This window comes from Oncorhynchus nerka, linkage group LG22 (assembly GCF_034236695.1).
Source record: "Oncorhynchus nerka isolate Pitt River linkage group LG22, Oner_Uvic_2.0, whole genome shotgun sequence".
Taxonomy (NCBI): domain Eukaryota; kingdom Metazoa; phylum Chordata; class Actinopteri; order Salmoniformes; family Salmonidae; genus Oncorhynchus; species Oncorhynchus nerka.
Window position 1 is genome coordinate 40,736,480 of NC_088417.1, and position 11,937 is coordinate 40,748,416.

Consider the following 11,937-nt stretch of genomic DNA (forward strand, 5'->3'; position numbering starts at 1 on the left):
GCCAGTTTCATCAAAGCGCTTGGTTTGTGCGATTGCACTTGAAGAAACTTTCAAACACATACGTAGCAAAGATGATAACACATAATCACTCCAGACAGACACAAGCAAAAACTCAATACATAAATGTTGCAGCAGCCTAGGCTACACCTAAACATTCGAGATCTGACATACTGTATGGGATGGAAACGAGACAACTGTAGACTACTAATGTGCGCTGCCCATTTGGTCAGGGTAAACAAATTGGTAACGTTGTGTATTTATAATCCATTTGTGTGTCAGGAGAAAATGTGAATGTGATCAAAATCGGTTTATACTCCACATTTGGCTGGCTATGCTGCCTATACGTTTTCAATCCAAAATGATTAACTGGAAGGAATCAATTGTCATAATTGTGATGACAGATGTGAGTAATTTTTTGCGTAGGCCTGCATGATGCAAACATGCATAACGCAAGCTCAGCCCTGTGAGTTCAAATCAAATTCAAATCAAATTTATTTATATAGCCCTTCGTACATCAGCTGATATCTCAAAGTGCTGTACAGAAACCCAGCCTAAAACCCCAAACAGCAAACAATGCAGGTGTAAAAGCACAGTGGAGTTCTGTTGTCTATCACTTGTTGTCTATGTGTCTGTGTAGAGGAAATCCCCCTCTAATCTAGTCTAAATATAATTCATATGAACAAGTATAAGGTTGCTAGTTTGACAGGGTTTCCCCCCCCCCCCAGTGTTTTAAAACCATGTGGCCTGATTAGGAAAAACTGGTCCCATCATAGCCCATACAAAACCTTTTTACAGCGGATTAATCACTGTCATGCCTTATAAGGGTCCAGAGTTTTCCTGGTTAGGTTAACAGATAAGGAAAAACTCTGAGCCCCAGGAGGTAAGAATTGCTCTCTACTGATAGTGCTCATTCGTGAATTCTCCTTCAGGAATGTCTCTCTGTCTATGGACGAGAAGAAAAGTCAAACAGGAAACAGGAAAGTCTGATTTCAGACTCTCAACAGCTTCTTGACTAGAAACACATTTTATTTCTCTCTATAATTTAATAGAGAGGCTGTTTGATAGACTTGGCACTGGAATGGACAACGTAAAGAGCTTGGAAAATAATTAAATTAATGAATTAATAAATACAAATAAATTGGCAAGGGGATTCACTAAGGAGACATGTTAAGACATTTCTGACTCCAGCTTAAAATGACCACCATCCACTGTAGGTGTGTAGTGTGCTTGAAATGAAAAGCTTAAAAACCAACCAGTTCTATTACAACCCATTAATTAGTCTCTGATAAAAATCTAAGGGCAGAACAGTTAATTATGAGTCTATCTGGGGCAACTCCAATCAAGCTCTTGTTTGGACAATCAGATTACAATAACCTCATCAGGGCAGTCTCAGCCTCAGTCCAACAGTTTCAATGGGCTTTCACCTCTGAGTCTCACAGGTCTATGCTCAGACGCAAGCCAGGCCATCATTGGCTAACTTGGGTAGGAACCTGGCTTTGGCTCCTATCTGCAGGGACAATGGAGAAAGGAGATGGAAAAAGGGAAGGAGTAGAGGGGAGAATGGAGGTGGGAGAACATAGAGAGTGGAGGAAAAAAGAGAGGGGATAGGGGAAGAATGGAGAGTAGAGCAGAGAGGAGACAAGAGAGGAGAGGAAAATGAATGTTGTAGAAGAGATATAGTAGAGCGGAAAGGAGAGAAGAGAAGAGATGGGTAAATGGGACCTCCGGTCTCCAGGGGGGAACACAGTGGGGACCCTTCTTTTGAGTGGAGTGGGTGCCTTTGGAGCAGGGAGACACCACCAGAAAACCAGACAGCTGATTACAGTAATGGGGTTTTAGTCTGACAGATAGACTGAATAGAATGGGGCGTCTAGGTGTGGCCCCTGTGACCTGCTGGGAAGATACAATACTCTATTAGAGGCCCCCGAGACCAGAGCTTGTCAATAAACACATATAGGAACTGATTACACACACAATCCTCAATCTAAGCATAGTCGTATGTACTGTGTGTTTGTGTGTTTGTGTGTGTGTGTTTGTGTGTGTGTGTGTGTGTGTGTGTGTGTGTGTGTGTGTGTGTGTGTGTGTGTGTGTGTGTGTGTGTGTGTGTGTGTGTGTGTGTGTGTGTGTGTGTGTGTGTGTTTGTGTGCGTGTGTTATTTTTTTATAATCACCTGGACGCTTAGATCAGTGTATGTACTATGAGTTGCTCACAGAGAGCTACCCGCGCTGTGATCATCTGAAGTTTGTTTAGCAAGCCCATTACCCTACCCTACTACACTACGTCCTCTGGAAATAACGTCAGGGCTCTTCCTGAATGTCTCAGAGTACACTACTATGACTCAGCGTTTGAGTATGTACTTGTATATGAGTGTTGTGCAGTTGTGTTTTTATGATTTGATGAGACTGATTTGATGAGCCTTCCAGATGGTGTGTCCACACGTCACAGGAAAAGATTCCCCCTGCTTTCTCCGCACCTCAATACACCTGGGACATCACTTCATTAGCAAAATGGTTTGAGGTCACTTGAATTTTAGCAGGATATAACCTCATAGGCATATGTAATAATAAGTGCTTTATAAAGGTAATACATTATACTATTTAATTATTATTATTACTAGCATGTATTCATCAACATGCTAACATTTGGTAATGGGTAATTATTTGATATTTACTGATATGTGTAACTGTGTTTTTCTAGTGATGGTTAGTGCTACCATTTTCAATGAATCCCAAAGGGGAAAAAAACGTATTTATTAGGTAATAAAAATTTAGTTTTTACTATGTTGTTTCTAAATATCAGGTAAACAGTAGACTGTTAAAACAAAGCATGACCTTCCTCTACACTTAAACTCTAAATCCCAATAACAAGCGCTTATAAAATTGAAGACGTGTCATTCACAGTTCTTCTTCAACGGCCTTTGATGTGTCTGTGGAATCTGTTAGCGATGTATGAAAGTCAGGGACAAGAACAATACCTGCGCATGTGTTGTGTGTGTGTGTGTGTGTGTGTGTGTGTGTGTGCTTGGATGTGTGTGACTACATACAATCTCCATACAATGACAATTCCCGTAGCAACTCCAACAACATCTCTCATTGGGGGCACAATCTGTCTGTCCCCTAACACCTTCCTCCTCCTCTTCCTCCTCCTCCTCCTGTTTCCCCTCCATGGTGGGCACCTGTTAGTTTGTATTGACACGAGAACATGTAGTAATTGGCTTAGCAGAGTAAACTTGAGTGATACAGCCCCATTCTCTCAGCAGGGTAGCTGGTTCTCAGCTGCAGTCACAATGATGACCGGAGCACCACTGTATGGCAATTGAGCCATATCTTCTACCTACATGATAGCCACCATGTAAACCTGAACTGACTGAGCAAACAGGGCCACCACATAAAGCTCACTGACACCTGATTAACCAGCCATGAGCTTGATGTTGTTATTTCACACAGTCTATATGTTGATTTGTGGTATAAGGTGTGTGGATTGACATGGCATTATACTGTAATGGTAAAATTGTCACCTGGAGGTAATTTGGGGGTCTCAGAATGTTTTTAGGATGTGTTTGGAAGCATTTGGATGTAGCATAATGTGGTGATTCGGGGTGGCACTGCTTTTGTAAACACTGTGTGGGTTTGAGTGGCAGGGTGTTTTGAGGCAGGGGGTGTTAAGGGAGATTGGACTCTCATAGGACGTGGCCTCACTTCCCCCTCTCTCTGAGGCTCTCAGGAGGAGAGCAGTGTGCCTTTCAACTTTTATTTTTGCTCTGTTTATAAACGCCACTTTCTGGGAGCCTGGCTGCAACCTCTGTTATTCTTCCTGTGCTGTTTGCCCACTCGCAGCTGGAGAGACAGGAAAACAAATCTGGAAAACTACTCCAAGTATGTCATCTGTGATTACGGGACGGAGCTGCAGTGACCGCCGCCTGTGCCTGGCATAGGCAGGCCTGGGCAGCTCTCCCTGGCTTGAGGCAGTGACAAGCCTGAGTAATGTGCCTCTCCTGGGGGCCTCTCTGGGTCTGGGTACCTATAGCTCAAGGCCTCAAGGTCTCCTAGCGCATTCTTCCAGGGAACTCTGGCTGTCCGCCTTTTTCCTGCGGAGACACAGCAGAGGAAGCCACCCACCCTAAGGTGGCCACCAAGCCTCCCAACTTTCAGTTTTTACATGGGTTTATCCTCCCAGCGGTAACACACCCAGCGAGGACAAAACAACAAGCCCAAGGCTAGAGTTGTTTTCTCCTCTGAAAGTTTTATAATAACGTGACCCAAAGAGTGCCATATAACTCAAAATCATATCAACAATAATGTAACCCTGTTGGAATCTGACCCGTTTATATTTACCGTAAACGTCACTGTGGAAGCTGTAAAAATGATGAGATGCCTGTTTTGTCGTACATATGCGGGCTGTCTCCATATTAAACCTAATTTAGGAAAAGCATTGGTTGCAACTCACCTTATTGTCGGCCTCTCCTTTCCTCCGCAGCCACTTTCCCATGGTGAGGAGAGCTGGAGCGGGGATCCAGGGGGATGGCAAATGACACAGCAGCCCGGCCTCCCATTGTATGTTGCGTTTACTCAGCACGAGAGAGCAAGGACAGTTAGGCTGCAGGAATACAATAGCCTCATATTTATTTACTGCTTAGTGGCAGCCGGGGAGGCCCCTGTACCTGATAGTGTTTACAGCAAAGGAGAAACCCCCGCTTCGTAGGATACTACACCCACGTAAAGGTTATTACAAGGCTGTGTATGTCTCAAATGGCACCCTTTTCCCTATGTAGTGCACTACTTTTGACCAGGGCCCATGGGGCTCTCATTCCGCCTGTTGAAGCCTTTCAATAAAGAAGGAGTCAATTCAAGGACATTAGGTCTCAAATGTGGGAATGTACTTTCATTTGATGAGCATACTGTATATTTGTATACATGGGGAAGTAAAATGAAAAAGGCCTACAACCTCAGAATAGTTAGGCCTACATGTATAATTTTAAAATGGAAAATGAATACAATTTGTGTGTGGAACTTAAATGTTGTTGATGGTCTACTGAATCAGTAATAGGTATGTTATGTCAATAAGTAGAAGAATGGACATACGGGAGCCCTGAGTGCCCTGGCAGAGTGTGGTTATCCCAGTTAGCTCCAGGGGAGGGCTCACTCTAGTTTGCAACACCACAATCATAGCAATCTAACCTGTATTTTTCCCCATCCATAGGCCTACTTTGCTATATTTCTCCAACAACTGCTCTTTATATCGTCAATCCTAGTGCACATACAATTTAATTCCGTTCAATTTCCTGTTCAGTTTTGGTTAACAGGAATTGCTTTCTCCAAGTTTCCAAACGTTCATATGAAGAGAAAATAAACAAAAGCGGCGGTGACTATTGACCTACATGACCATACCCGTTTCCCGTGAAATTCATTTCCAGAGAGGCATTATGAGAGCTTTATTTATTGGTCTCTCTTAAATCCTTTTTTAGATGAACAGACTGATTAAAAAAATAGGGAATTCAGAAGAAAAAAACGAGAGATGTGTGGTAGAGCTGAGATTCTGAGATTCTCTCCTGTTACTGTGACAACCCAAATAGTTCAGGTGTGTCAAGTGACAGGGCTTCACTGCTGCTATTAGCACTTTTTATATAACAAGGATGGTTGGGGGATTTCCCCCGAAAGCATTCATCTTTTGCTGTCATAGGGATGCATGTTATTAAGGAGGAGCCATTTGAATGTATTTCGCTGTGTCGGTTTTCTGTGGGAGCGACTTAAGGCCTGTGTCACTGTATCTAGGTGTTACATTTGATCATTATATCACATTTGATCGCTACTAATACCACTATATGGCATTATGCTAACTAATGTCCATTCATGTCATTTCGTGCAGATATTATGATGACAATTTGTGAATTTTTTTGTTAGTTTTGGTCTTCGTTCAAGGGTTCGTGCACACAAAACATTTTCTTGAGGCAAGCCTAAATTTGGTAGGCAAAGTCTACGCACCTTCATCTGTGATTCGTCAACAGTAGGGATTCTTCAATTAAGTGTTTGTTGTCAAGAGAAGACTCTTTTTCATGCAAGAAAATTCACCTGAGAAATGCTGCACCAAATATCTTAGTTAGATGTAAAATTGCACGACTAAGATCTCAGCAAAAACGTCAAAATTAATGACAGCTTTCTTGAGTCATCTTAGATTAATTCGGCCTATTTTAAGGAAGAGTATACTGGACGCTGTGGAAAACAGGTGTATATAGCAGTGTTTCCTGCACAAACACACTGGCCTCTCTGACCAAATATAGTAATTCACCCACTTCCCCTCTGAACTCCAGGGCAGTATCCCAAATGACACCCTATTGCCTATATAGTGCACTACTTTAACCAGAGCCCTATGGGCTTTTGTTAAAGGTGGAGCAGTACATAGAGAAAGGAGTGCTATTTGGGACACAGCCCCAGTTCACTCTGTGGCCAAAGGGCTGTCCTTCACACCTGTCTAAACCTGCGGTTTCCTGTCTAAACCTAATTGCTCCTGTAAGTTGCTCTGGATACGAGAGTCTGCTAAAAGACTAAAATGTAAATGTAAAATGTTTCATTAGACAGACAGCGATATTTCACTAACCATTGGGTTGGACTACAGTTAACTAATCAACTGAATTTCTTACTCAGCTTTGCTTTCTCTCCCTTCTCCTCTCACTTACTCCCTCTCTCCTTGCCTTCTCATATATATATATTTCTCTCTCTACCCTCAGTCTCCTTCTCCCTGTTCCCCTCTCTCTCTCTCTCCCTCTCTCACACCTTCCAGGCAGCTTAAGCGCTCTTCCTTCCTGCCCTTGCATGGCTTCCTGCTCCTGCTCTTATCACTAGAGAAAACGTGACAGGGCCTCAGCCTAGTCAGCCCGCCACTACCCAGCACCCCCTTCCTAGGCCACGACCGCCTTAAATGGAAGAATTCTGCCCTGGGCCTAGGGGCGTAGGTGCCTGGGGTGGGCATAGCGGGATATCCCGGGGCCACTGTCACCCACCTGGCCCAAAACTGCTAATGGACTTATTTATTATAAACAATAAGGTTTCTACTTCACAGCCTGAAAGAGGAACAATAAATGTTAAGTGGTCGGACATGTTTTTATTTATGTTTTTATTTATCTTTAAGGAAGCCCCGGGCACTCGGCATTATAAAGCCATTCTCTGTAAAGGGGGTTTCCTCAGCACAGGAAATCAGTAGCTTTGATTTTCTCGGCAAATCTGTGCTTCATCACACAATGGGAGTAGATCTGCACCTCATAATAAACGGTCCATCAAATCTGTGATTGACCTCATAGCTAATCAAGTGAAATTCAAACTGTGCATCACCCACCGTACAATATTGTGGCATCAGAGATACGTTCCACTACGTCACAATTCTGCGGCAATTTATTTTATTGCACCACACTGGTGAATCAAAAAATGTCATCTACTACTAGTGCCTTGCATTATATTAATGTGGTAGTTGATGTGGCAGCAGGTTTTGTAATGTGAAATTTGCTTTCAGCAATTCATCAGCATATCCCACTAGGCACAGACGTCAGTTCAACTTCTTGTTTAGATTTACAGTTAACGTGGTTGAGATAACGTGGTGAGCTAACGTCAATTCAACAAAAAATGTCACCATGTCAGTGGATTTAAGTTAAAAGTTGGGTGAAGAAAACTAAGAAATTCCCTTACGTTGATAACTTTTTGCAAATCCATTCAGTTTTTCACATTGATTCAACATCAACATCATCACATACTTTTGTTGTTGAAATGACATGGGAAACAACATTGATTCAACCAGTTTTTCCCCCCAGTGAGATATTGTCTCTTCTTCATTCAAATGATGTTCCTCCTCAGGTGGAGTGGGATTGTTCTCCTCATTGGCCAGAGGCAGTATGTATCAAGAGACTAAGAAGATCAGAATCCTAATGACACATATGGCCCCAGATAGTGACCATGCCTAGCACTGTCATGGTCAATCTATTATCATTCCCATGTTTTAGTGAGTACACACACACACACACACACACACACACACACACACACACACACACACACACACACACACACACACACACACACACACACACACACACACACACACACACACACACACACACACACACACACACACACACACACACACACACACACACCCCAGGTTGGGAGCATCTTGAGTGTGTGTGTGTTGCTCGCATGCTGTATTTATTGTTGTTGCAGGGCAGCGTTGCCAGATAGGGGTCTGCCCGGCTCTGATAGAGCCAATGTTATTGTAAGGCCACAAGGCCATCTGATAAGGGCCCAAACTCCACAGCCCCCAGCGATAAGACAATGTTTTGGATGGTACCCAGCCAGAAAGCTTTATAACCTGCTGCACAAACGTAACAATAACCACAAAGTTCAAGGTCTACTTGCTGTGCATCGACCACAATGTCGGAAAGATAAGTTTTACATCCAGAAGTGATCAAGTTCCTCTGAGGTCTCCATATATACACCTTTGACTGTTTCCCAAATGGAACATACCCTATTCTCATGCATTGCACTACGTTTGACCATAGTCCTATGGATCCTAGTCAAAAGTAGTGCACTAAATAGGGAATAGGGTACAATTTGGGGACGCTACCTATGTCAGTGTATGAATGTTGTTTAGTGTATTTGTGTATACTGATGGCAGTGGATAGTATTCAGAGTCTCTCTGACTGTGTTGCTGCCTGAGAGTTTTCCCTCTTATCTTGTGAGAATATCACAGAGGGGAAGTTGGTCTGCTGACTCTGGCCATTGAGGTTAGGTGGAAAAGTCAAAAGTTAAGTGTGAGGCTAAGTTTAATGCCTAGATCCAGACACTGTCCTGTTGATCATTCTAGTAATCAACACTCAATAACATTTCTGTTGATCCCCAATATGGTATCCATATTAGGACCTCATGCTGAGATTGAGGCTGTCCTAATATGTCCTAATATGTACACAGTACCTGTAAATCATAATCAATGGAATTAGACTGCTCCAGTGTTTAGTTATTTAGTGTTGACTTTGAAGGGGTTTAGGGTCTAGGTTTAGGTGCTCATGATGGAAACTGTTATTGCTCTTTATATTCAGATTGAGGCGACTCAGATTGAAGCCTTCAAGGCACATTGACTTGGCGAGGGTACTGCGTTGTTACTGAGTTGATATGGATGCTCGACACCATTGTGTGTAAATTCCCTGTCAAGAGATTATCTCTAATTTAACATCAGGTGAACTCAGACACTGAGAGGTTAAAACCTGAGCAAAGTGTCCCCTTGATGTCGAAAAGATATCCAACCTTAAGTATTGATCAAACTATTCCACTGTGTGCGGGTCACAGAGTAAAGTTACTGAAAATAAACATCATAGACAACTGCATACTTTCATTTAACTGTCATCTTTTTTTCAATTATCTTATCTTAATTCAATTACATTTCTGCACTGAAAAGTTCAATAAAATCCACAAAAAGGTGTCCTCAAAAGAAGAAAATAATATGATTTTCACAGGTCAGACATCATTTATTCAACATTATTATTGGCAAGAACCATCTGGTTTGATATATGGCTGCTGCACTGAAGGCATATTTTAGGCTATGAATTTGATAGAAGCTACGTGTGAGAGTTAAGTGAATGGTACGGCTTCCTTACATTGTGAGTGATGAGAACATGTGTGGGTGTGTAGGTGTGCAGCCAATTAAAATTCAATATAAAGTAGGATCTTCCTGTCAGTAATATGTGCTTCTATACACCGTTAGTGTAAAGGGAACAGCTCAGAGAGGAAGCACTCACACAGTGCATTTCCTCCATAAAACCACAGCTGTGTGAAAACAACACATTGCCCATTACTCAGCCTTTTCTGTCATTTAAGAACCATATAGGACAACATAATGCCCGTGGAGAGGAGCTGCATGTACAGTAGCCATTGTTTTTAAATGGAATAAATCTGTAAATTGATTAGACTGTATTTGAAAAGGTAAGCCTACATATTAAACACAACACATGCGGTAAAGACGTCAATTGAACTTGACCAAAACAATGAAAATGCCATGAAAACGTGTGGGGGGAAAGGGCCGTGGGGGAAAGATCCCGAATCTCCTCATTGCCACCCAGCAAAATCAGCCTACATTTAGGCTGTTGTTTATATGTGTATTTCACATTATGTTGAGGTAAAAATCTGAATATAATGCTTGTATGGAAGTCAACACCAACACATGTTCATGTCATCGTCACCAATCAACTGCATTGGAGTTCAAAACAACTGACTCCCACCACCAATTTTGGCATGCTAGCTATGCTAACCAGCTAATACGAATAGGGGTTAGCATTTAGCAGTCGCTTCTAAAACCTGAAAAGGAACAACTTCTAAATGTTATCTAGCGAAAACAGCCAAATATATCCAAATCAGACTTGAGTAACTACATTGTGGGCCTGTTACATTACATAAATCATGACGAATTTGACGAATATCCACTTTATTAAATCAGATTTCTTGAATGTGCGCCAATTTGGTTAATGGAATGGAACGCAGAGACAATGGAACGCAGAGACATTAATGGAACTCAGAGACATTTATTAAAGAATCCCCATAATTAAAGGTGTTCTTATATTGTAAAACATGTAAGGATACAGGTATAGCTGGATAAGTTTACAGTACTGTGAAGACGTATTTGCCTCCTTTCTAATTTTCTCTACTTTTGCATATATTTGAAACTGAATATTATCAGATCTTCAACCAAAACCTACAATTAGATAAAGGGAACCTGAGTGAACAAATAACACAACAATGACATACTTAATTGCCCCCTAATTGCCCTCTTACACTCAATAACTGATTGTGCCTGTAGTTGTTGATCAGTCTCTCACGTCGCTGTGGATGCATTTTTACCCACTCTTCCATGCAGAACTGCTTTAGCTCAGCGTCATTTGTGGGTTTTCAAGCATGAGTTGCTTTTATTATTATTATTTTTTTAAATCACCTTTATTAGTGGTAGTGGTGAAGTAATTACAATTTAGCAATTAACACTGGAGTGATAGGTGTGCAGAAGATGAATGTGCAAGTCAAGATACTGGGGTGCGAGGAGCAACAAACAAAAAAAGAACAATATGACAGCTGATGCTTAAAGTTAGTGAGGGAGATATGAGTCTCCAGCTTCAGTGATTTTTGCAATTCGTTCCAGTCATTGGCAGCAGAGAACTGGAAGGAAAGGCAGCCAAAGGAGGAGTTGGCTTTGGGGGTGACCAAAGGTCTGCCACAACATCTCAATTGGGATTAGGTCTGGACGTTGACTAGGCCATTCAGAAAGTTTGAATTTGTTGCTTTTTAGCCATTTTCATGTAGACTTGATTGTGTGTATTGGATTATTGTCTTGCTGCATGACCCAGCTGCGCTTCAGCTTCAGCTCACAGCAGGATGGTCTGACATTCTCATACAGAGCAGAATTCCTGGTTCATTGTGTTAAGGCAAGTCGTCCAGGTGCTGAGGCAGCAAAGCATCCAAAAACCTTCACAATACCACCACCATACTTGACTGTTGGTATAAGGTTCTTACTGTGGAATGCAGTGTTTGGTTTTCGCCAGGCATAATGGGACCCATCATCCAAAAAGTTGCAGTATACTTTTGACTTATCTGTTCATAGAACATTCTTCCAAGAGTCTTGATGATCATCCAGGTGCTTCCAGATGCTTTTGGCAAACTTCAGTCAACTTTTGGATGAGATGTGTCCAATTATGTTTGGTGAAAACATATATAAATATATATCTGCAAAATATGACACAGATAATGCCCAGTTATTCCTTCCATCTACACAAAACACCATGCTACTACACGGGAGCACATCGTGCAAAAAACGTCCCTCCCCAACACAGGAACACCCCCCACCCCCCCTCTACCGGTATTAGCTTCACTGATTTACAACAAGAAACAGAAACAGAACGACCTTCACATTCCATGC